Source organism: Carettochelys insculpta, chromosome 4, assembly GCF_033958435.1.
Source record: "Carettochelys insculpta isolate YL-2023 chromosome 4, ASM3395843v1, whole genome shotgun sequence".
NCBI classification, from domain to species: Eukaryota; Metazoa; Chordata; order Testudines; family Carettochelyidae; genus Carettochelys; species Carettochelys insculpta.
The window spans coordinates 66,693,628-66,721,241 of NC_134140.1; the positions used below are offsets into that span (position 1 = coordinate 66,693,628).

The 27,614-nt window shown below is 38.6% G+C and overlaps 1 long non-coding RNA gene across 1 annotated transcript in view; it reads left to right on the plus strand.

Moving 5' to 3' along the window:
* Positions 1-573: 573 nt before the first annotated feature.
* The window catches only part of LOC142012557 (uncharacterized), a 71,158-nt gene continuing 44,117 nt past the window's right edge, over positions 574-27,614 (plus strand). Inside the window, exon 1 of the long non-coding RNA XR_012645394.1 lies at positions 574-731. This is a non-coding gene — a long non-coding RNA (uncharacterized LOC142012557). The remainder of the gene's footprint in view (positions 732-27,614) is intronic.

Below are 27,614 nucleotides of genomic sequence, written 5' to 3' on the forward strand. Positions count from 1 at the left end.
TCTTAAAGTGGTGTTCACTCAAACTCACTGCATCCACCATGCTGTACTGATTTCACCTCAGGAGAGGACTTCATGTGTGGAAAGGGGCTCTCTTTGCTGCCTCCCTATCATAGCTCTGCTGGTTGCTTTTGGAGGGATCCTTATTCTTACACACACACTTCTGCTTGGGTGAGTTGGGGTTGAGTCAATCTGCTTCTGAAACAAGCTGCAGAGTGGTGACAGAGTGCAGTTGTTCGTGGAGAGGGGAAGCCCTAGTGTTGGGTTTTCCAGAAGATGGATTTTGTGGCTTCCAACCCAAACAGAGGTGAGGTCACAATGCAGGAGTGGGACCAAAATGCAGGATCTTGGGCTGCTGTTTAGTCTGGCCTATTAGTTGTCAACATCACGACATATTATTTTGTATACAGGCAGGGAAGTAAGAAAGATTTCTATTTCTAATTTTTAGGAGAATACTTGTTTACATGGTATGAAACTATTTTTGCAATACAAAATGTTTTAGGAATCAAATAAGGAGTTTTCACTGAATCTTGAATTAATTAGTTTGTCCTAATATGTACTTACCACCACAGGTACTGTATTGGCAGCTTACGAACCTACTTGTTATCATATTGGGATAAATCTCTCTGTAACTAAACTACTTCAATAAGTAGGAAGGAAGCAAACCAAACTAAAACCAGAATTCAAGACGGAAGTTCACCCAGACCATTCTGAACTCAGGAGCAGTCGTCAAGGTGGGTTTTGTTTTGTTTTGTTTTGTTGAGTTTCTGACACCTCAGGTAAACCTAATAAAGATTTAAGTGCACCATGCATGACCCAGTTATAACAACTCATATGGGATGAAAGATGGGGGAATGTATGCCTCCATGTGTACCTTGAGTTCTCATAGGGCTGTTCATCCAGTTCACCCGTAAAGTTAACAATATATAGTTAAGGAGATGCTAAGATCCGCTAATAATTTGCTTCATCCTATTTTACTTTTCTCTCTAAGCCCTGACTTCCTTTTCTTAAAATTATTGATTAAAATTAAAACCCTATGGCTCTTATTTATTTGATTTGGAAAAAGACAGATTTGGGATGAATGACTCAGAATTATTAAAATACCTGGTTGGATCTGGGCTGTGTGAAACTTCCAGAATTAATTCTCTAACTAAGCAAGCAGCAAAATGGCAAATGAAATTTAAGGTGGGTAAGTGTAAGGTAATGCACATTGGGAAAAACAACCCCAATTATACATACAATATGATGGGGGCAAATTTAGCTACAACAGATCAGGAAAGGGATCTTGGAATTATAGTGGATAGTTCTCTGAAAACATCCACACAGTGTGCAGTGGCAGTCGGTAAAGCAAATAGGATGTTAGGAATAATTAAAAAAGGGATAGAAAATAAGACGAAGAATATCATACTTCCCCTATATAAAACTATGGTGCGCCCCCATCTTGAGTACTGCATGCAGATGTGGTCTCCTCACCTCAAAAAAGATATATCGGCGTTAGAAAAGGTTCAGAAAAGGGCAACTAAAATGATTAAGGGTTTTGAAAGGGTCCCATATGAGGAGAGGCTAAAGAGACTGGGACTTTTCAGTCTAGAAAAGAGGAGACTGAGGGGCGATATGATAGAGGTATAAAAAATCATGAATGGTGTGAAGAAAGTGAACACAGAAAAGTTATTTACTTGTTCCCATAATATAAGAACTAGAGGACACCAACGAAATAATGGGTAGCAGGTTCAAAACTAATATAAGAAAGTTTTTCTTCACACAGTGCACAGTCAACCTGTGGAACTCCTTACCAGAGGACACTGTGAAGGTGTGGGGGAAAAACTGCTATAAGGGTTAAAATTTTTCTTTTTCCCCAACAACAGCAGCAACGCTCACTATCTCAGCCCTGGGGACCCCTAAGAACTGGGCAGTGTCACTACTGTGGCAAAAATGGCCACTGGAAAAATGAATGCCGCAAACGCCAGCAGGACATGCCACAACAAAATTGGGTTATCTTACAACACCAGAGCTGGGGTACACTGTCCCCCAAAGGTCCGAGGCTGGAGGTCAAAGCAGTGAGGCAAGAGTGAGATCTAAAAGGAAACTTTATTTGCATGCATGCAGGCTACCAAGCTGCAGGCTACCAAGGCTACCAAGTATCATGCTACCAAGCCTGCATGCATGCAAATAAAGTTTCCTTTTAGATCTCACTCTTGCCTCACTGCTTTGACCTCCAGCCTCGGGCCTTTGGGGGACACTGTACCCCAGGGGAAAGTGGCTTCCCTGACAAAGGCCAGGACTCTAACAGAGTTTAAAAAAGAGCTCGATAAATATTTCGAGGTCAGGTCCATAGATGGCTATTAGCAAGGGGTAAAGTATGGTGCCTAGCCTTTTGTCGAAGGCGAGAGATGGATGGCAGGAGACAAATCGCTTGATCATTGTCTTCGGTTCACCTCCTCTGGGGCACCTGGCAGTGGCCACTGTCGGCAGACAGGACATTGGGCTAGATGGACCTTTGGTCTGACCCAGTATGGCCGTTCTTATGTTCAGATGTGTTCCCTGGTTCCCTGTTCCCAAACTCCGGCTGAGCTGAATTTCAGGTTGTTTCCTTTCTCTCTCCTTTGTGAAATCCGTTATACTTACCACCCCCCGATCACACCCACTGCAAGAGGTCATTGGTAAAGCAGCTGGAGAAGGAAGAAAGAGGCTAAAGGTTTCATGGTATCTCACAGCTGCTACTATACTGCCTTTTTGAAGTATTAGGGATTGTTCAGAACACACACAGTGCATTCTCCTGAAGTTCCTCATCTTTCTGAAGTCACAATCCCTTATCTTAGGTTTTTGTACAGCACCAAGTACCCGTGCCATATTGCCAGATTAAAAATGAATTTTAAAGAGGTCATGAATAATTCCAAGTTTATTGTTTTGCAGTGTGACTCTTGAATTATTACATCTCTGCAAACAAAGAAAAAAATCAAGTAAACACTTCTTTACTGTTAGCTCTGCTTTTGCCATTCACCCAAAGGTAGTCATTGCCTGTGGCACTGTGTGAAGACTGAAAAACAGAATGTCATGAACCAAGGCAGGGCACATTCTGAGATCCTCTAAGAAAGATGTAGGACAGTGCACAGAATCAAGCTATTTGCAAGGAATTATGCAGCACTGACAACAGCTGTAGAAACAATTGAGAACCTTATTTCTGAAATGAAAGGCACCATGCCAGCTGGCAGACAACCAAAAGAGCAAAGGATTAAATAAACCCCCTAAAGAACCAGGAAATAATTCTTTTGAGGGATGCAGTTCATTGTGTATCATCTAAAATCCCATACCTGGTTATTATTTTTCAGAAGAGCAAATTTTCTGAAAAACCTACAATCAAAATATTGCAAAATATTTTCTATTTGCAAATGAGAAAGCTGATCTATTGAGACAAAACATTTTCTTTGGGGGAGGGATTGGCCATTTAGCTGCTCTGTCATTTTTCTTGTCTCTCTTCATAATCCCTATGTAATCCAGAAACAGCCAGTAAAAAGAGAGGACCTCTGCTTGTTTAATTACTTCCTGAAACTTTGACAGCTACTACTTCAGTCTCATTGGTTAATCTACTTTTACATAGGCTAGTTTTTCAAAGACAGCATAATTATTTGAGTACATTTACTTCCCTAGCTATATATCATGCCTATCAAATTTAAATGTTTCCAACATACCATTATGGTGTTTTACTGTTTACTTCAGTAATGCATTTAACAGTAAAGTGATCCTGTGTTTTCTTGTTAACTATTTTTCAATCATTTAAGAGTGACAGCAGTTAGAAGACAGATTTTTAAAAGGTCTGGAAAATAAGTGACTAATAGAATTAAGACTTAAAAATACAAAATATAAACACATTTTGTGATGTTTCAGAATAACTTCCTTTAATTTTTAAAGGTGGGAATATTTGAATAATTAGATCTTTTCCCCTCGAATTTTGAACAAAAATGTTAGCATACATAACTCATTATGCTTACAAGTTTATTTTCCATGTATCCAGAACATAATCGCCCTCTCAAATTAGGATTTTCCTCAGAGATATTGACATTTTTTTAAACCCAGCATAAAAGCAGCTATTCACAAAAATAGAGAAATTGAGAAACATCTTAGCGTACAAATATAATTAATAGGTTTTCTATCCAAGTGGAGCTCATTTTTAGAAAAATAAGATCAATAATATGAAAAAAATATGTTAGTTCTATTTATAAACACAGTCATCCATGCATACTCCTGGAGTCGTAGGACTATGTGATTATCTAAGCATAAACAAATTTACTATATGCTACGGCCTGATCCTGGTAAGTTGCTGTGTGCACAGGGCATGCACCACTGGGCCTTCATTATAGAAATTACTATGTAAACAACTAAAGATGGCTAAAGTATTCTGAATAAAATCAGTTACTCGCATAACAAGTTTGAAAATGGACCCTATCCTTTTGTCAAAGTCCATTATTCTAATTTATGGATTAAACTACACTTTTAAAGCTTCCTCTCCCCACATGTTATCAGCATACATGATTAATGATTTGGAAGACACTGAGAAGAAGAACTAGACAGCTGAGGGCAAGCAAGAATGTATACCTCTCTCAAGTAACAACATCTCTTATGACTATCCCTTAAACAAATATACTCAATTCCCCTTTTTCAGAATTGTCTGCATTTCCTGGCCCTGTCGGCAGCAGGATCTCTCCAGGGCTCTTGTTTATAATGCTGGTTTATGCACCACATACCTAAATGCACTTGAGAATCAGAGCAATACATATGGTGCATCTGCATGTGGGTTGAGCATAAGCAAAACTGAATGAGGTAAAGTAACACTTTTGAAAACCTGGCTCTGAATCAGCAGAGACTGCACTGCCTGTTATTTATTGTACTAATATATGATACAAACAAAAATGCTGCTTCTTGGTGGATACAGTGAGTATCAAGTATATTTTTACATAGTATATAAAAAGTGCAAAACAGACAGTGCCAGTACTTTATCTATTGAACAGTGCAAGCTTCTTTATGTTAGCCCTGCGGCGAGAGAACTGTGAACAGAAGACAGTAGCTCAGTATCCATGTTCATTTTGTGCTAGTGATTTTGTTCTGGTAAGGCCATGATCTGAAGAAGTGGGTCTGTCCCTTATCATCACCTAATAAATTATTTTGTTAGTCTTTAACGTGCTACATGACTGCTGTTTTGTTTTTGTATAACTGTGATGATTTGGGAGGTGTGGATACTTGTCCACGAGGAACTGTGCAGAGATCGTTGACAGTCACCAAAAGTAATGTTGAAAGAGTGACTATATGCCAAGGAACTTTTGACCACTACAAACCTGAGCCAAATTCATATCGGTGAACTAGAAGTGAGAGACTTTGCACACTTATCCCAATGAATTTTTATCACTTCAAGACAGAAGAAAGATGGAAGTGTGTAAATAAGAAGCTTTTGCTTTGTACTTTTGTCAGGTGACAACAAAAGCCTTTAATCCTTTAAAAAAAAAAGTGACTCCAGTCTTTCTTGGATTGATGTTAGTTTTAAAGCAAATATACAGCCAGCACTTTGTTCTTTTCATCTTCCTAAAATTCTTCCTGGATTCTGTTAGTCATGATCTATTTTTACCTCTTTCTCATTGATATTTGGAAAGAAAATGCTCCAGTAATGATCTGAAAATAGTTCAATTGAATTGAGGGACAGAAATGATTCTGAATTTAAAAAAAGAAAAGAAAATAGCCACTCATTTGTTTAAAGGAAGTATGGATTGCATCATTGACCTATTAAATCCAGTTTCTGCTTGCCATGAGTTGGCCAATCCAGTGGGCTCACTTTAAAAGTTCCAATAGTTTGTCAAATTCCATTGCTTTCTGGGATATTATTATCTTTTCAACAGGGGAACTCTATTAGAGCTGGTCGAGCCTCTAAGAAGGCAAGATAGAAAAAAAAGACATGATAGACAATACTAATGAATTGTATGCAGAAAATAACAGAACTTATACTCACCACTTTTTTCCAAATATAAGAACAGAGGAACACTTAATGATAGCCCCATTCTCAGCTGACTGTTAGGCAGTAAAGTAATAAACACTATTAATTATGATAATGAAACTGAAGATAAATTTAAAACAAACAGAAAACCTCTTTAATATAATACATAAATCAACCTATGGAACTCATTGAAACAGGGTGCTTTGGCTCCAAGAGGATAACAGGATTTTTGAAAGAATATGCCATTTATATGGCTAAAATGACTCACATTTCCATTAGATGGTATTAAATATTATACATACAGGGCCAACAGTTTCAAAACCACATGCCTGAAGCTGAGTCTGAAAACCCTATTTAGTCATCTACGTAAGTTTGGTCTGGTTTTCAGAAGTGCCTTACACCTGTGACTCCCAATAACTGATCAGGGCTCAACACTTTTGACAATAAAGCTGCTTCTCTAACTGAAAAAAGAGTAAAGTTAAGAATTGGTGACTTGCTATCCTTCTGACATCTTTGAGGTATAGCCCACTTGTCTTTTCCATGCCCTGGATGAGCTGCCATAGATGATTACTAATCTCCATACTCCAGATAAATAATTGAGAAGTGGCAAAAAAGGGAGTGCACACAATTCTTCCCATTTACTTACCCAAGTTGTGATCATTAATATTTAAGAAATGAATGGTAGCAGTAAACAGAAAGCTTTATTCTTGATGTGATCAAAGTTTCTCGAATGATTTATAAAATAAGCAAAAACATTTTATATGTTAACAATCTGGCTAGTTCAAAGAAATTCCAACCAGTTTCCTGGTTAATTGCAAAATATAAGAATAACTCATGCTTAAATATCTGTATCTTATACAGTTGAAAGGTATTTTACAGTTGATGAAAAGTAGTCCTGGGTCTCCACTTTCAGAAAACCAGAATATCCTAAATAAATAAAATAACAACAACAACTCCTCTGTCTTTAACTTGTACTTGTTTGTTTCCTCTTGGGGGGTAATAATATTTGTTGGTTAAATGGAAACCTCAAAGGAGGGTTGACCCTCCTTAGCACAGATCCCAGGACCCAAATTCGAAGCCTGCTGCAACCCCTGAGACGGAACAGTGCCACCCGGTATGCTCTGGATCCGCTAAGGCCTCCTGGATAGAAGTGGCTAGCAGAGACAACGAGACTAGGACAAGGGTGGCATTGAAACAAAGTAACTAGTATCTCTATTGGGTAACTCAAATCAGATCTACAGTATCAACACTAAAAAACTAACTATTACTAAATGTTTTATCAGTAACTAAAACTTACAATTAACATTGTTTCCATGAAGTTCCTTGACTGTTGTCTTAAAATTTTATTGTTCCGGAAAGCAAAATGGGTTAGGTTAATAAATATAGGTAAATATGCTTAGGAATGGGTATTTAAATCCTCATTGCTTCCTTAAGGAGAGGGGTGAGGGCGCTACTCCTCACCTCCTCCTGGGGTTGGGGTGCTAACTCGACCCAAAGAGAGGTTGGTACCTAGGAGGCCATTGGGGCTGTTCCGTTTTTCGGAGGCCGCTGCTGCTCTCCTTAGGCCCGACCTATAAACTGTGATCCTGGGAGGCGGTTGCTCTCCTACAGGCCACGGAAGGCAAGCAATAAAGGGAGGCAGAGAGGCTGCACCTATGCCTGCGATATATAAAAAGGGATGGGTAAGAGGGTACGGGAGGTTAAACCTTCACCTTATCACTAAAACTATTATAACAACTAAAAACTACTATACTTAACTAATAAATATTAACAATGCTAACTATTAATTAAATGTGCTTTGGTTTATACAAAGTGAAAACCCAGCCTGGGCTTTCAGGCCCAGCCTCAGGGGTCAGGCCCCCAGGTACTGCCCCTCCCCCGTCGGGGAGGGTACACAGCAGGGGAGCTACCCCTGCTCCCTCACGGAGGGTCCCGGTGTCCCAAGCTGGTATCAATATGGCTCCACACAGTGCGCGGGCCAGGTAAATAAATTACGTGTCTAGTCCAGTTATGTCATCCAATCCAGTAGGTGGGTCTTGTCCAGTGTAAGTCAAGTCCGGCTAAGATGGCGGCCTCAGGGTTAGGTGACCAGGTACGCAGTACCCGCCTTGCGGCGGGCCAGTTCGCCACCTGGCCGCTGTCCCACTGAGGCCTCTTGCCGCTCCTCCGAAGCGCTGTGCTGACGAGATGGCTTGGGAGCGCTGGCGCCGTGGTCAGATGGCGGCGCTAAGTGATTTCAGTCAGTGATTCAGCTAGGTGATTTCAAGCTCTTCGCTCCTAGGAGCTGGCCTGAGGAACTGGGGGACACTGCTGTGCAGCCACACCTCCCTCTACAGGGTCACAGAATCTTGTCTCTGTACCCAAGGGCCGGCGAATGGCAGGTGAGCCCTGCTTATATAGCATGATTCTATGAATAATTCATAACCTGATTATCATACTTAGCAGTTCTCAGTCAGGTCCTCTTTAAACTTAGAAGGTTATAGAAAGTCAGGTGTTCATCCAATCAGAAACCATGATTCAAACACCTGCTCATTGATTATTCATGAGTTTAGGTTGCTGGGGGAGCTAACTGTCAAAAAGTGACCGTTGGTAATGCTGCCAAATGGCAGCCTGTGACACTTTAGAATGTCATGTGTCTGCATTGATTTTACACAGCCAAAGGCATGTAATCCCTGGCCCATGGGGACGATTATGTCCTTAGGTATTAAAAATCCTGACAGTACTTCAGTCTTACAAAGGAGGCTACAAATATTAACTAATTCTCACCTTACTCCTGAGAGGTAGTTAAGAAAATATGTGTATTATCCCCCCTTTTTCAGATAGGAAGATAATTTTTTTTTTACCAACATTTTAAAACTTGTGGGAAATCAATGGTAGATTGTGGATTCTCAGTATGTCTGAAAATCAAGCCACTTATTTAGACTTTTGTAACTATTTTATGGATCGAACTCTGAAATTTTTGAATTATGTTTTTGATCTTTCTAATATCACAATCAAATGAGTTATCATAGTTTGAAGCCAACATATACCTAAGATCATAGTGTGACAGCTTGATTCATTTTGGTACTGTCCATAATCAGATAATTAATGGTTCCTGAAACCTCCGCTATGCAGTTTCACAAAGGTTCTATTAACCCCTTATAGCCCAGAGTGGGGCAGGATCCCCTACGCAATTTGTCAGACTTAATTTGATTGCAAGATCCTTGGGGCAGAGATCTAAGTAACAGCCTAACTCCATCTACATTAATTTTTCCACTGACTTCAGCGAAGCCAGAATTTGTGTGTGTGTTTTCAAGTTCTATGTTAATGTATTTGTACATTGCTCTAAAAGTAAAAACTTGGTTGCCCCTTTAGAGTGAAATACTTTTCTATACTTATTCCACTCTTTTGCTCTAAAACAGTTGTGAATAAATGCACGATTCTGTGACATTCTTCAATGAGCAGCTACAATATTACAGATATTTTCTTCTTTATTTTTAAAGGGAAAGAAATACTTGTTTTGTTAAAAAGACATCTATAGAAAAATATCTGCCCTTACATTTCAGTTATTATCACTTATAGCAGGAACTCCAAAGAGCTGGTATCTTTTTAATTAAATCTTTTTATCAGATAACCTAAACCTCCAAAGTCATATATTTTATTTTAATTAAAAAAATTCTGGTTGTGATCATTGTTCGGAATTAAAATCCCAAATAAAATATGGGAAGAAAGGAGGTAAGGAGAGGTTATATAGTGTTACCTGATAAAAGGAGACAGTAATATTTAAAGTGAGGTAAGTGTTGTACCGATTTATGATGTATTTTATCTTCTAGAGAAACCCTAGTTTATCACAGTGTCATTCAGTTTGAAATGTCAGCTGTATATCTTTCTGCATTTGAATGCACCTCTGGGTTGAAAGAAAAAGGCCTGCAGAAATGTGATGTATAAGCAGATCAAAAGCTTTTAAGCAATTTTGTCTCGGTAGTTCAAATATATTTTTATTGACATGTGTCCTGTGATCATACATGCAGAAATGTTACAGATCGGCTGAAATATTATTAATGATTAACACTTAGCACTTCTCATCTTCAAAGTGCTTTACAAATATTTACTAATTAGAAAGGATGAGACTGCTTCCTTTTTTGTTTTACTGGGGGCTTGAAATATCACATAAATGTCACTGGCAAGTAATTGACAAATCATGACTATTTCTTTTCTCCTTGTCTTTAAAACAAACATGTAAAACCTTTTGTGGTGTGAGTGAAAAAATCCTAGATCTGATTCTGCTCTTTTTTATACTGATGTAAGTTAAGAATAACTCCATTAGCAGCACAGGGAGTAATAACAATATACAACTGGAGCATGTAATAAGCAAATCAACTCTCTGTGGGTAAATGATTCCGCCTGTAGAAAATATAAATATAAATGATTCTCCACTTCTGTTTCACTTTAGAAACGCCACTGATTTCAGTGGTTGTACTCTCTATTTACACAACAGTACCAGATCCGTGTTCTCAGCTACCTGATGTTATTATTTGTTTTAAGGGTTATGTACTGACCTCTATACCCTCCAGCTCTGAAGAGCAGAGAGGTAATTAGGCATAGCATAGCAACAAGACAGCATCTTCCCTTAGAAAAGATAGTGAGGGACTACCCCAGCACATCGAATAATTTAAGGGTTCTGCCAGTCAAGGGGCATGCCTAGCTTATAATATGTAATCAGAAGGATGGCACAGGATGCTCTTGTTTATATCAGCTGCAAACTGCAGTCCACACATTTTGGGTGGCAATACTCATATTAAGGAGTTTTAAATGAACTTGCTGATGGCCAGGCCGCTAACTTACAGAGACCACAGTGTCTCATGCTAAAAATATTGTCTCGTTGTTTCCTTGTAGTGTCTATATCCACCTCTTGTCTTAGATTGTAAGCTCCCTGGAGCTGGGACCGTCTTTTTGTTCTGTGGTTATAACACAGCTAGTACATCAAGTGTATATCTTCTAGCCTGTATCATTTGCACCTATTTAGTTGTTAGCCAGCTCACACATTATAACAATGGCAGGCTATGTCTACATTAGCCCCCACCGTTCGAAAGGGGGATGCTAATGAGACACTTTGGGATATACTAATGAGGTGCTTCCACGAATAAGCAGTGTCTCATTAGCATAATGGCAACCTTGGTGATTCGAACGTGCCGCTTTCGAATTGCATGCAGCCCATGTAGACGGGGGCCTTTTGAAATGACCCCCCCAGTCTTTGAAAGCCCCTTATTCCTATTTGGTTTTAGGAATAATGGGCTTTCGAAGATGGGTGGGTCCGTTCAAAAGGCCTCCATCTACACGGGCAGCATGTGATTTGAAAGCGGCACTTTCAAATCGCAGCAGACACCATTATGCTAATGAGGTGCTGCATATCCCTGGAAGTGTCTCATTAGCATCCCCCTTTCGAAAGGCGGGGGCTAGTGTAGACACAGCCACTGTGTTTACAGATAGTTGCCATAAATGTCAGTGTAGTAAAAAGGTCTCTGTAATCAAAGGCCCTGTCAGATTTTGGTCTTTAAAATGTAACTTTCATGTATCTTGGTATAGTTTGTTTTTAACATGCAGCCAAAGAATGAACAAGATGATTTTACCTTTGATTAATGTACTGTATTTATATGTTTTTCTGAACTCCTATTTCATAGTTTGTTCCTGGACCAAGTCAGATAACTATTGGAATGAGTGGAGTAATTTCAGTGTCAAATTGATGCAAGGTCAAATCAGGGCCATATTTTATGATACTTCTTAATGTTACTATTCTGAAAGCCAAGTATTAGTACAGGTGTGTTTTACGAAAAACTTTTATCGGAGCTGAATTGGCCATTTTCTTTCTTAAATAAGAACTTTAAAAAGCTGTATGAATTTTGCAACTTAGGAGGAGTTCATTTTGCAGAAGGGTGGTAAGTACTTGAAAATATACTCTTAGACACTTAATAAATCCACACAGATGAAATAGATATTCATTAACTTATGATTATGTGGTTTGATTTATTAACATTTAATGTCTTAAGGGCTGTCACACTTCTGTCTGTTTAATACTTTGGCCTGACATCCCACTGATATCCATGGAAAGACTCCCAATGGCTTCAGTAGGCTTTGAATTAGGGGCTTTTTTCAACACCTCTCTCTCTCTTTTTCTCTCTCTCTCTTTCTGATACTCTGCTCTATAAAAGCATTAGAAAGTGCTGATGAGATGTGCTGTCTTTGTTCTTATGCTTTTCCTTTCACAGCTGTTAGACATAGACATAGATATACATGGATTAATAGCTCTCTACATCGATATGTTAATAAAAGACATAATAATCCTATTTTGGTGAGATAGTTTATACTATCCAATCTTTCATTCATCATTCCAAAAAGAAATAATACAGCCCTCCAAAGGCATATCAGGCTATTAGTAACACACATCACAATGCTGGGAAGTAAGGCAAAATAGAAATGTACAAACAATCCTTCCTTCCTGCTTTGAAGGCTATCATAATACTGACTGCATGTTAAAGAGAGACATTCTTTTGTCTACCTCTCAATATATACTTTATTAGCAAGTGAGAACTAGATGACAGTAGAAATGGAGTGTTTCCATTTTCTGCAATATTCTGTGTAGATGACATGTTTATTTTGTTTCTCAGGTACTAGCAACACCAAACAGTTTCTTAAAAAGTATTTAAATAAAAGCAAGAAAGCTTAAAGGGCAAAAAGGTTTAAAGAGAAGCCCAATTCACATCTTGCTCTCTCCTCCCAGATTTCAGTTCTGTTCCCAAGTCTTAATAGTGAATTTTGACACCAGTATGCTGTTTTCCTCTCCTGAATAGCTGGCCTGAAGAACAAACAAAAGTAGCAAAGATTCAGGGCTTTTTTACTCAGTCCCTAACCTAGCAAACTCAGTAACTTTCAGAATGTTGTCAATAGAATCAAAGGAAAAGCAAGCGTGCCTGCCAGATCCCACTTTCTCCATGAGGAGCTCAGGAAAAGGCAACTCCCAATGTTATTTTTGCAGTTCTACAGCTTGGGCCCCCAAAATTGTGAGGCCTTCTCCTTTAACAGACATGAAAGGAAAACAGAATACCTGGATCCCATGCAGCTCCAAGAGGAGAAGTTTGTTCTGACTTTCTAACATGATTTTAGTTAAGGGATTTACCCTTGGTACTCATTATTCTCTCCACTCTTTAGAGTTTGTTCATGTAATTAAATATACAATATTAACAATATTTAACAATAGTATAGTTGGTATCATCTGCAGATCTCAAAGTACTTTATGAGCTGCATATTACAGGTAGGGAAACTGAGGTACAAATAAGCTGTAGTCAAATAACAAATCAGCAACAGAACTTAAAATAGATCCCTTTCTTATGGCTTTAAAACCATTGTTCAGGCTATATGCATGCATTATTATGTATCTTCTTGTAATCCAACAGCAGCCAGAGAAATGAGCTTTAATACTTCATGTGAACCCATTTTAATTCCTGTAAAGAAAAGCTTTGACATATTTGTTATTTTGCCTTCAGGTCAATGTTCAAAATGGCCTCACATACCAGTTCGCATTCCTACTCCATAATAGTACAGAAAAATTAGAACAATGGAATCTTTCTACTATAGATTATTTTGAAGTACCGTTGTTTGCCTAGAACACTAACAGTGATGTAGTTAGATTTAAAAAAAATTTTTGTCACTCTATATATTTATATTAGTTGTGAGAGCTGAATGTCTGGGAAAAAAATTAATGAAATTTTTTGGTTTTAATCATACATTTAATCATATATTTTTTATATATGTATAAAGCCTTGTCATATCATACACTACCTTCTGAAATACCATTTACATACAATATGTCTTGCAATTATTAGTGTATCTATGTGCAATTTATGAAGTTTTACATATACAACTTTTTTTGGCAAATGAAAGAGGTAACAAATTTGGCACAGCTTCCCCTTAGAACGTATTTAAAGTCATTGTCTCTTTTCTTTTTCCTCCTTTAGCCATGCCCATCAACAAAGGATCTCGGAGCCTTGCAAAAGAGTTGCAATATTTTACACCAGAAAATAACATTACTTTTCCTTAACAGACAGACAATAATGAAAAAAAAGCAAGCGCAAAAACTTTACTTCAAACAGGTCAGTCAGAAAATCTGATTCACTTCAGGTGAGTGGGCCAGTATAGTTTAGTGATAAGGATTAATCAGTGATCTGATAAAAAGCTTGAGTTCTGAAGAATTGTTATTATTTCATACAGAAGATCTAAAACACTTTTGTTAAATGGCTCGAGTCCTTTGGTAAGAAAAACAGGGATGGAAGCTTTATACTAGCCTTCAATGCTGCTTGAAAAATAGCAAAAAAACTCTGTGGAAATGTTGAACTCCTTTATGACTAAAAAACAAACCTTTAATGTAGTTTTTGTTTACTGTGTCATAAGTGCGGCGTTGGAAGTTGTTGCCAAAGAGTCATTGGAACAGGCATCACTAAAGCAGCGTCAGCCTGCCAGTGCTTTGAAAATGATTCCGTTCCCCAAGCCTTATGACTAAAATAATATCCAGTGGCTCCAGCCCGAAGCCTGGTTAATACATCTGTCCAGAACACATAATTACTCGGTCATAACATTCCCCCGGCCACCAGCCAACAAACCAATCAGCATTTCTTACTAACTCACTAGAATTTTTGCTGTGTCAAACTGTTTGATCTCTAGGTAGTAAAAATGCAAAAAATGGAAGGACACTGCACTGGAAGGTTTTAATTTAACACAGTTTCTCATGGAAATTAACTTTGAAGAGAAACATGTTTTTGTTGACATTGTTGAAGTTGAGATTTTTCATTCCATTTAGGGAATTGTATTAGCATATCTATCCTGTAGCTTTCTTTCTATATTTTTTCACATGCTAATGTACTGAAATTCAGTTTTAGTTTTATTAAAATGTATTTATTGTTTTCAGAAAAAAATCAAGTTATGGACAGGTTATTATACTAGTAAATTAATGTGGCGATTATTCGTGCAACTGCAAATGATTACATAGACACAAATATATAATGTATTGATATGTTGTAAACTATATTGATCGAAATTTAAAAAGTGATATATGAATATAGTACTTTTAATCCATAAGTCTCAAAAGTGGTTATGAAGTTTCTTGTATTTATTTACATAGTCATTTTTCTGAAGCTAGCAGTTGAAATTGTGAGCCTGCACCACTGAAATCAGTAAGAGTTTTGTATTGGCTTCCACAGGATCTGGCTTACCAAGACCACGTTGCAGTGCTTTCTGCCCAAGTGTATCAAAGCCATTGTCTAGAAAATTATTCCAGATCCTCTCGGAGTTAAGTCCATCTCTTCTGTGCACATTCATTATATTACCCAAAAGAAGCTATTATCCTCCAATACCAATAATCATGGCTGCTCTGGATAATGCTGCTAAACCTACAGCCACAAGGAATTCCCACAGATTTTAAAATGTGGAATTTACTGTTCAAATTCTAGCACAGGGTGGTACTAATTTGAAATAGGAGGCCACCCTTTATCATGGCCCTGCCCAGGGCACACTGAAGATTCTTCCATCCTCATATGTAATTGGAAACTATTTCTCTAATCTCTCCACAAAGAGTCACACCAGTGGCAGATGTGTCATTTACTCTCTTTTTCCTTCAGCACCCATCTCCCAGACTCAATATACCAAACTGCATACGAAAATGGAGGCTGAGGCCATCTGTAACATGGGCTTCAGCCAAATGACTTTAAAGGGGTCTTCAGTTGTTTCAGGAAGATTTGATCATAAGCTCCTTCCATATTTCTTGTCTCTTTCTCTGTGTGTGTGTATGCTTTCATGCTCTAGAATACTTTTGTACTGGGGTGTCTTTCATACATAACCAAAACCTTTGTTTGACCATTGTCAGATGCAACATGGAGGGAAGCCCCTTCTCACAATGATTTTCATTGTCAAAATAAACCTCTGCCCAAAACATGCTTTGACTTTATGAGGTTCAAATGACCAATCTACAAAGCAGAGTCATCATAGCAGTTTGGTCAAAATATCTTACTGTATATTTTATATTTACATCTGAAAAAGGGACATTAAGAAAACATTAAGGCCTCAAAGTCAACCACTCATGTTAGGATAAATGTCACACAAGAAACCTTAATTTGGCCCTCTTGTGGATATGCATTGTGAGGTTCTAATTACATAAAAGCTGTGTCTACACGTGCACGCTACTTCGAAGTAGCGGCACTAACTTCGAAATAGCGCCCATTGCGGCTACACGCGTCAGGAGCTATTTTGAAGTTAACTTCGACGTTAGGCGGCGAGACGTCGAAGTCGCTAACCTCATGAGGGGATCGGAATAGCGCCCTACTTCGACGTTCAACGTCGAAGTAGGGACCGTGTAGACGATCCGCGTCCCGCAACGTCGAAATTGGCGGGTCCTCCATGGCGGCCATCAGCTGGGGGGGTTGAGAGATGCTCTCTCTCCAGCCCCTGCGGGGCTCTATGGTCACCGTGGGCAGCAGCCCTTAGCCCAGGGCTTCTGGCTGCTGCTGCGGCAGCTGGGGATCCATGCTGCAGGCACAGGGTCTGCAACCAGTTGTAGGCTCTGTGTATCTTGTGTTGTTTAGTGCAACTGTGTCTGGGAGGGGCCCTTTAAGGGAGCAGCTTGCTGTTGAGTCCACCCTGTGACCCTGTCTGCAGCTGTGCCTGGCACCCTTATTTCGATGTGTGCTACTTTGGCGTGTAGACGTTCCCTCGCAGCGCCTATTTCGATGTGGTGCCGCGCAACGTCGAAGTTGAACATCGACATTGCCAGCCCTGGAGGACGTGTAGACGTTATTCATCGAAATAGCCTATTTCGATGTTGCTACATCGAAATAAGCTATTTCGATGTAGGCTTCACGTGTAGACGTAGCCAAATACATGTTTCTACAGAATCCCTGCCTCATTCACTGAATGGCTGGGTAGTCAATATTTCTTTTAATTGTGCTCATTTAATATGTGGCCCTAGGTATTATTTAACATACCATCCAAACCCGACATTGAATATACAACTATTAACTTGCTTGTGTTTTTTTTTCCATGATACTCTCACCATATTATTTGAGTGCCTCAAAACATTAATGAGTTTATTTTCAGAACACTTTGGCTAGAATAGATCATATTATTTTCATTTCACACCTGGAGAACTGAGGCACAAAGAGATTACAGCCAGATAATTTGATTTGACTGCTAATTTAGGGTGCATAACTGGAGGGAACTAGTTCCTGATTTTTCAAAGTACTTAGCATTTTCCCATTAACAGCTCCAATCAACTTTAAAATTCCTGCTGTAAGCATCCTGGACTTCCACAAATCAGATGCCACGTGTCTCAAGTTGGGCACTCAGAAAACGAAGGACCCAAAATAGTTATCAAATGTGAAAATTCTGATGTGAGTTGCCCAACATCACACAAGAACTCTGTGCCAGAGGTAAAGACAGAATCCAGTTTTTCAGGGAATCATTCTACTGCCTTAACTGTGAACCTGCCCTTCAGCCCCCAGCCTCTTTCACTATATACCTTCTACTTTCTGCAACAAAGAAATCTGGGTACATTCAGATAACAGCCTCTTTTATTTCCACATCCCTGATACATCCTGAGAGCAGGTCCAACCCATGCTCTGAAGAAGGCTTCTGATTCTTTCCCTTCTTTATCAGCCATTGAACCGGTCTCCCAGTTCTGTTTCCTTCTTGATGGGTGAATAATTTTTTCAGTTATCAAAATCGATCTTTGTTTTTTTTAAAACAACACAGGTCCCAACCTTTAGCTCTGGCTGAGCTCCACCTCGACCTGCTGATATCAATGTGTAAAATCCTATATGTTGTAGCTGCGAGGTATCTGAAAAACTGCCCTGTTGCCTCATGTTCCAACATGGCAGGTAGGGTCAGTCAGGGCATTCAGGATAACTGTTCCAAGTTTTAAATGCCTGTAGGCTGCGGGCAAGGAATTTTCAGTGAAGGGTTTTCACATATGAAATTTGCTTCCCACACTAGTATTGCTAAACAAGCATTTGACCTGGAGGGCCAGGTGCCCTCTGTGTGTGTGTGTGTGTGTGTAAACAAACCCATGTACAAGAACGTTCAGCAATTACAAAGAGCACATTAGTACAAATAAGGAAAAGATATAATTTCTGGTACCATTCATCAGAATGTGAACCAGGGAAAGCCTCTGCTTAGAGGTTTCCATCCAGATTATGACTACCCTTAATAAAAACAGTTTGAACAAGAGGGCTGTTTTTCAGGCTAGTCTCAGTGGGTGAAATTGAAGGCTTAAGTGGTATACCTGCCCTTGGGTCAAGTGAATTCAATGAGAGCATGAGTAGGGTTTTTTTTTTCTTGATGCCTGAATAAGCAAATTACCTTGCTCTTTCAATGAATTGTATACAACAGTCCCCAGGGTAAGCAGTGGGGCTTTGCCCATTTGGAGCTCCCTGTAGGATCAGCATCACAGACCTTATAATGGTTATATTAACATGTTGAATATTGTTACTTCAGGCTGTGTCTATGCTAGTAAATTCTTTTGGAAAATCACGCCTTTTCTTAGAAGAACATATAGAGCATCCATATACAAAATGAGCTCATTTGATACAAAATCAAAAGAACGTGGATCTGCTTTTGGAAGTTGTCCTCTGCTCCCAGATCAGGAAGAGCACCTCCTTTTGAAAGCTTGTTTTGAAAAAAAGCATGTGTAGATGCTCCTTGGTCCATTTTTTTTTTGAAAAAGCAATCCTCATAGAACTGGATTTTTTGATTCTTGGCCCAGTCTTTTGAAAGAGTGGGGGCTGTGTGTATGCTCTCTAATGAAAAAGCAGATTGATCTTTCAATCTGCTGTTTTGTGTGTGGACTGTAGTGTAAACAACCTCAGGGTCCTCTTCTGCATGCTATAAGCAGGTAAGCATCACTGCATATTTTTAATACTAAATTACTGTGCTTACAATGGGTGATTTCATTAGGGATCAATACACTCTCATGTGGCAACACTGAGCCATAAACTTGGGTACACATCACAATTCAAAAAAGCCAACAAATGAAAATAAAATAAAATAAGAAGCTTTTCTACAGTTGAATGGATCAATGTAAAATGCAGCTGCTATTCACTGCTGAGATAGAGCAATAACAACTCATGGAAGTTCCTGAGTTCTTTTAAAGAGTTGAAGATAAAAAAAATAATGTTTATGGGGTACAGTCTCAGAAAATGCAAACTAACATAGCATCATTGACTTCAAAGGAGTTATGCCTCTGGCCCTATGTTTTCATCTACTTACACTTGACTAAGTAGTTACTCTTTGAGAGTAGAAATAGCCAGAGGCTGAACATTAAGCACAAAAGCTGCTTACTGGGGCTACTGTATCTTGTTTTAAGATAAAATGCACTTTGAAAAAGACCCATATTCTCTGTAACTCATTCAAATTTCTGTAGAAAGAAGCTAGAACCATCTCACTAATCCATCTTTGGCTAGGAGCATGTATAAGTAAGGTTGTGCTTCAGCAGCAACCTAGAAAATAGGGCAACTGTTGTAAAGAAAAAAAAGATGTAGAAATTCCAACCAAAGATAGTTTATTTGCCTATCTTTTAATATACTTAACAGCTGTGAAGTCTATCCATAAAAATGGCATAATGACAAATGAGGGGAAGACATTTAAATGCCAGACTGAGCACTTGAACAAAATAGTTAGTCATGTGTTAATTCAGTTTAATTATCAAAATCAACAAACAGTGGATGTAGGAGAAAAATAGTAGAAGAACATAGCACATGATTCTCATTATAAACGTTCACTTCTGTCAAGAAAAGGGATATGTTTGGAGGTAGGTTTTTTGTTTACACTAGTTTTTGAAAGTATACTTCTTTACATGGCGTCTGACAGAGTCCACTGAAACCTTGACTCTTTTCTAACATTTGTATTTGGGTTTTGTTATGAATTTCAAGTTAGCATCAACATGGCCAGGTTGACAATAAGGGACACAAAAAGGGAGGCCTGCTTCCATAGCTCTTATGAGGCCTGTGTTAAAAGGTGACTGAATAAGCTGTAGAGGGGAAGCTAGTTGCAGTGCACAACAAGATATATTCATCCTACAACACTCAGGTACCGTGCTCGGATTATCTGCTTACACTTTGTCTCACATAGGAGGTCACAAATTTTGGAGCTTCCCTCCTGGATGCTCTGCTGATTCCATTGGGCTTGTGTGCTTGCATGGTGGAAGGTGGGTGGGTGAAGTTATATTGGATGAGATACAGGGGCAGTAGACAGTGAGGTGAATGGTGAATTGTGAGGAGTTTCGATTCACCTTGGAAACATGAGGGGAGTGGCATTTTTACATGTAAAAGATTATATACATTTAAAACTCTTAATCTGGATGCAAAGTTCCACCTTTCCCTGTTCCCCTCCAAGTCTCCTATACTCCACCTCCATGCCAACTCTGGTTCCCTACATTTCTTTTCAGATCACTTTGTGGACCTTCTAGTCCCATTCCATATTCCTGTCCACATTAATGTGGACCCTCCACCTCACCAAGATCCCCATATTCTGAGTCCACGGACCCTGAACTCAATGTCAGTCCTCCATGTGCCCTTCAGTCCATGGGCTTTCTAGTCCCTTTCCTGTGCCTAGTTCCTTTCATGATTTCTTTCCTCCCAACTCCAACTCAGTAGCTGCAGTAGCGCAAGATGGAGTCAGTAGCGGCTCAATAGTGACAAATAAATATTAAAAATTGCTTTGTATACACATGAAAACAGCCCTGTAAGAGTGTGATTCATGCTGTAGCCACAGAGCAATATTAAAAATACTGAATGCTGTCATCACTTTATGGTCCATGGACCTTTGTGAAGAGCTTTTCTCCACTTTCATCCAACATACTGGAAGACAAAACCAAAGCTTTCTTTTACTTCATCCAAGAATCAGAGCAGAAAAGGCAGCTTACTTCAGCTGAGAAAAAATTGTCTTTAAGTTAGAGACTCTCAAAAACATTGTAGCTCTTAACAAATGAGATGGAAAATTTCCTAGCTCAAGAGTTACCTGGGCCAGGACATTTGTTGAATCTGATACTCCAGGATTTGGAAAGAGAAAATAATATTTTGTTCCCTCCATCTTCTCTTTATGCCCCTGCTTTTGTGATTTTTCATTTAACTCTTTCTTTTTCTCCCTCAGGCTATGTCCACATTAGAGGATTTTGTCCACATGATCTGTGGAGTGTCTAGATTCCCAAGGCCTTCTGTTGACAGTAAAAAAACAGAACACAGCACTTTTGTTGACAGTCTTATCCCACTCTTTATGAGGCATAATGCTTCTCTCCGCAGATATCTGTTGACAAAAAGCCTGTTTGGAGGTTTTGTTGAGAGCTGGCCATGATCTGTTGATAAAAGTTTAGACTTAATGAGCAAGGACTTCACAGTCCTCATATGAGTACATATTCCACTTCTTTCTGAGAACTAGAGCAAAAATATATATTGAACACTTCTGGTTTTTCTGGCACTTATTAATAGTTTTACCAGCTCTATCTGGTCTACACATAAGAAAATAGGACTAAAAGAGACCTCTTACATCATCAAGTCCAGCCCCTGCTACCACAGGCAACCACCTCATATAACCCTGCTTATTTACTTATTAACCTTTTGCTATTAATATTTCTTTGTTCTTAACATATCTTCCAACGAAACTGTTGACAAATCATGGCCACACATGAAAGCAGATCACCCTGTCGATCCGCTCTCTCGATAGAATGGCCAACCAGAAGCACAGCACATAGGACTGCCCAGTGACTCAGAAGCCCTGTCTGTTGACAGAGAGCCCCCTGGAACATCCACATGGCTTTTTGTCTACAGATTCTGTCGAGAAAGGCATAATGTCTCATGGGAGAGAGGCAGATGGCTGTTGACAAAAGTGCCTAGTTCTGTTGATAATTTGTCTACAGAACGCATTTTTGTGTGGATGCTTCTTGAGTTTTGGTAACAAAATCCCCTAGTGTAGACATAGCTTTTCTTACTGTCATTAGTCCTCCTGGCCTGGATTTTCCCCTGTTGTCTTATTTTTCTTTATCAACATTCTACACTTTATAGCTTCAAATTTAAATTGCTTGCTATTTATTTGGGAAATTATAGCTTTTTTGCCATTTAATAAACTCTTTTAAAAGAGTTCTCAATTATCATTTCATTTTTATTGCCTAAATTTTTTTCCTCAATCACTTATAGTTTTCATCACCTTAAGAAAATTAGCCACTTTGAAGAAACAGTTATATATAAGTCGCTGGTTAGCACTGTCCTCTGTTTGCCCATACTGGATATAATCAGGACATGGGTACTGATCCCTTGGCAACCACCAACAACTAGTAATTAATTCACCTTTATCCATTGTAAGGAGGTGCATAACAAATTATTTTGTGCTTGGCACAATACTTGTTGTATTAAAACTCATCTTCTATAACTTTTAGTATGTCTACATTTTGACTTGGAGGTGCAATTTACAACTTGAGGAGACATATTCAGCTTGAGGAGCATGCTGTGAGTGAGCTAGCATGCTAAAAATAGAAGGGTACCAAGGCAGTGGGAGCAGCTAGGTGCCTGAGTATGTACCAACCATCTCAAGGAAGATAGTACTTGGGCAACTTGGTTGATATACTGTGGCTACATTTCTATATTTTATGCACAAGTTTGATCAGAGCTAGCATGGGTATGAAGGTGTACTTTTAGAGATGTTTTACTAATGATGGTTTTCTACCAGCTGTTACCACCAGTATACATCTCACAAATTTATGTGGCCCATAGCAACACACATTTTCTTTCCACACATTACAGGCAGATATTTAAGGAATCAACTCATCGGCTTTTCTGGTTTGATTCAGTGGTCTGTAAAAGACTCTTGCCAATATCCTCTCCTGGGCTTTATTACTCAGCATTTTGAGCTAAATGCATTCAAGATCCTGGAGTTATGAGTTAGCAGTGTCTGTAAAACAGGCAATAGTATCTTTAATCTTGAGTGCCACCCCAATGCGCACACTTCTTTTCACATTTCAATCTTCCTGAATGGGTTGTAATCAATATTTTGACATTCTAATTGAGAAAATCATCCAACCTAGTTTCAGTTATGCCAATAATATCAAATTTATTTTCACCATGAAAATTCCCAAATTGTTTTGCTTGTTACCCAAATTCCTGAAATTGTTATATAAACAATTTAAAATGTGTCTTTTCATATTCCTCAGCTCATTTGTTCATGGCACACTGAACTGGACTTTGTACCACATTTTCCTTATTAGCACTGTTCCCTTATTCACTCCTTGCTGCTCCAGCCAAGTGGGATAGCCCCCTTACTTGCCATCCCAATAAAGTCACATTGAATTGAACTGAATGCAGAGAGGTGTTCCAGAAGAAGTACTTGCAGAGGAGTCATTCTGGATTTTACCCATGTGGATTCATTATCTTAACGATTAGGAGGTGAAAGTAATTCTTTGATGCCTGTTATAAGCTTCCTAGTACTATTTGAATAGGTGCATGCGTAGACTTCTTCAGGGTTCCTAATTGTAGAACCTTCACAGTTTAATTGTGTCTTTGTATTGACAAGATGAAGATCACTGGTCTGAATTATGACCATGTCACTCAGGTAAAATCTAATGAAATCACTGTAAATTTAACCCAGGAACTAGCTCAGTGGCTCCTTTGTGGAAACAACAACAAAAAGTCCATTTGACAAAATAGCAATACTGTGTACACCAAGCATTACACCTTTTCCTCAACCATTGACCTCATAAACTGAAGAAGAAAGGCAGCAGTGCTCTCTGGGGATGTAAAGGATCAGAGAAATTGGAATCTCAGAAACATACAATCCATACACATGCCACACTCACTAGTCTCTATAACAATTGGAACGGCACAGGGGAAATAAAAGCAAAGACTATAACTTTCTTGGCTGGTGATGAAATATGAAGACCATGTGAGACAACCAGTAGCAGAAATAGTCAATACCTCTTTGAGAGAAGGCCGACAAATGGAATAGTCCACCAAAACTCGAGAAGTCAATGCATTACTACTGCCTTTGCTTGCTGAATTTGCTCCAAATGAAAGAGATGATCGTTCAAGTTTTCACTTTTCAGTGAGAGTTTTTCTAAAATTTGTGAAATTACGGCTGTATCTACACTAGCTCCCAACTTTGAAGGGAGCATGGTGGTGTCGGGAGATTTACTAATGAAGTGCTGTGGGGCATATGCAGCACTTCATTAAGCTAATTCTCCCTTGCGGTAACTTCGAAGCGGCAAACTTCGAAGTGCCGTCTCGTGTATAGCTGTGGCTAACCCACCGGCACTCCCAAATTTTTGAGGAATAAAGGGACTTTGAAGTTGCCCAGACACTTCAAAGTACCGGTGGGTTAGCCTTGGCTATATGCAAGCTGGCACTTCAAAGTCTGACGCTTTGAAGTTGACGTGGGGGAGAATTAGCTTAATGAAGTGCTGCATACACACTGCAGCACTTCATTAGTAATCTTCTGACACCCTACTTACCATCCTCTCTTCGAAGTTGAGAACTAATGTAGACACAGCCAAGGAGTCAGAAATCCCTCCTTGCAGAAACTTGATATTTGAGCATTTCTCTTTATATCAGACTAGCTAAAGGACTTTCTAACCTGCTTGGCATTTCTGTAGCTGCCACCTTTACAATTGTTTCTGGAAATATTTATCTTTATATTTGTGAGATAAAAATGAAAGTCAGGATAAGGCAGAATGCACTGTATGATCTAAAGTACTTTGTGTCATAGTAATAAGCAGCTAATGAAGAGCATGCCAATGATGATATCATTTAAAGACAGAAGCTAATCTGACAGTACTTCTAGAGAGAAGTTAATATGCCTTGTGTTATGTGATCTTTTAATGAAAAGCCCTAGCATAATACACATATGCAAAAGGATAGAGTTAAGGTTTCTTAATTTTGGGCCTAAACACTAGAAAATGTATTACAGGAAATAACCTTGCATTACTTCGTAGATGGATTAGATGAGTTAATAGGTTTGTACATTCTTCGCTCTCTTTATCTGTGTGAGCTTTGAATTTCCCATGTTCTGCAGGTTGGAATGTCACACTTGACATTCCATTAACAAAGTGTTTGTTGTTTAATGTAACACTTATACAGCTTTTCTGGAGCTTTTGTTATCGTCTCATACTGTTGGAACAACAATAATTTAAAATTGGTATTAAATATACCTTTGACTGAATCCAGGCCACAAGGTAATGAGTGGCTATGTACTCTGGATGAACCCTGAACAAAGTGTCTGATAGTTAAAATATTCATTCTTTCAAGCAAAAAAATCCATTGGACTTTAGGGAGTATATATTACATTCTATAAAATCTACGTTTATAGATGCTATATATATTACTGCTTCCTTAAAATAACAAGAAAAGTCATGAAAAAAGATATAAAGAATAAAGATGAAAGAGATAACATTTGTAGCTGGGAAAATAAACATAAATTGATGTCGGGTAAAATTTTTATTATTTATTTAGAGCCCAATCCCATTGAAGTCAATAGGGAGACTGAAAGATTAACTTTCTACTCTAGAGTTCCAATTTGGATTGGATTGGATTTGGATTGAAACAATGGGGACAAATCCTATCCTTTAGAAACTTTCAGGGAAACTTCATGCAGGGAAAAGTCATGCAAAGGAAGATGTGTACTCTTTCTTCTAGACCCTACTAGCAAATTAATTGCACATTTACACCTATTGAGGGGAGAAAGGAGAGAGAAGGGCCACCACTAAACAGGGAATACAATTTGTTTATAAATATTCACTGGACAGCTATATCTTCAAACAAGAATTTCAGGAGCACCTGGAAAGTCATCAGAGCAGTAATCATACAGATGGTCAAATAGTGACACACGATTTGGGGGGTGATTCTTGCCCACTAACTCCAACCTGCAATGGCAGCCAGTCTCAATCAGTCCTGGAAGTATGTGGGAGATTAAATATTTTCTGAAGCTCAGCATGAGGTAACTGAGTGAGACCAGGTACCTCTGGTATGCTTGCAAATTAGCTGTACTCTCAAATGCTGTATATGACACACAGATTATCTTTTTCTGAGGCCTTGATGGCCCTCTCACCAGTTCCAGCTGGCTGAGATCTATTCAGGTTAGAGCCTGGACAGAGGTCATCAAGCCCCACTCCTAAAATATACAATTTACCCCAGAGTATCCAACTTTCTCACCAGAAAGGCTGAGCAAGTGACATGGTCCTGTAATATTTAAAAAGTATGCAATATAACGCTCTATGGGACAGGGCCTTTAAGGGAAAAAAAAAGTTTCCAATGCCTCAGAATGAAACAAAAATGTATTTAAATGTCACATGTTTTTCCACTGACTGCAAAGGGATTACGCAGGGCATAAGAGAGGCAGTTGTGTCAGTGTGTTCAATCTAAGAATTTTTAGCATGAGATACTGGAGTTTTTCTCTTAATTTTGTTTTATGTTGAAACAGCTATGACAAAAGAAAAGAAGCCCTAAGTTGCTTCCCATTTTGTTTTACATCAAGAGCTAGACATTCTGATAGACAGTCCACTGACAACACAAAGGAAAGCTTTTGCCCAAGGACTATTAACTAATGTGATATTTCTGTTAATGTAGGGTACAGTCAAGTACATCTGTCAGTCAATACCTGTGATGACAGTCACTGAGTGTTGAAAAATATTATTTAATTCATTTATATAGGGCTGCAGTCCTGAACTCTTTCTGCTCAATTTTGATTGTAAAAAGCCAATAAGAAAAAAAGATATGTTGAGGTTGCTTGTGAGATTCCTGGAAAGAGAAACTGGAAGCAACAGAAGTTTTACAGTTAAAAAAAAATCTCCCTGCAACATAGCCCCTATACTTGTTCACTACTTTGAAAATACAATCCCAACAACATTAAAAGTTGTTTCTAGGTTAAGTAAAGGCACACTAGGTACAATTAGAAGAGATCCAGTTATTTTATAGTAGAGTTTCTTAAACTTTTTGAGATGACTGAATACCAAACAATAATATTTTTTATGTGGAACAGCTGTGAAAATTTTCTTCAAACAAAAAAACACCCCCAAACAAACAGCAACATATACAGCAAAAACAAAATGAAATAATTTAACAATGAAGTAGTAACATTGTATCTGGTTTTAATAACAGAAAATATAGACCATCAGTCAGTGTATGATATCAAAAAAGCATTAGATGCTCATGGCATATGGGTGTTCCATGGAACATAGTTTAAGCAATTCTGTTTTATAACATCACATTTTGCAGTGTTACATCTGAAAATGTTTCTTTAAAATCCCCCTATTCAGAAAAGCTGCAAAAACCACAATACCTTGTTTAAATAATGAAAATCTGACAGAGTATTTTTTATGTTTAGATTCATCTAGGTGGAAATAACTAGCAATATATGGGTAAAACTAAACAGATATAGTGCACTGCTGATGGGAAATAGAATTCTTACTTGGACTAGGAATGTCAGTGTCAGGTTCCTATTGCAGAGTAGCTGAGAATTTCAGTTACTTCAACTTCTTTAAACAACTTTAAAAGTAACCAAACTACAACTTCCATTCAGAGATATTAGCAATGCCAGGCATTTTGTCTTTAAAACTCTAGTGTTAGGACCGAATTGAGGGAAACTT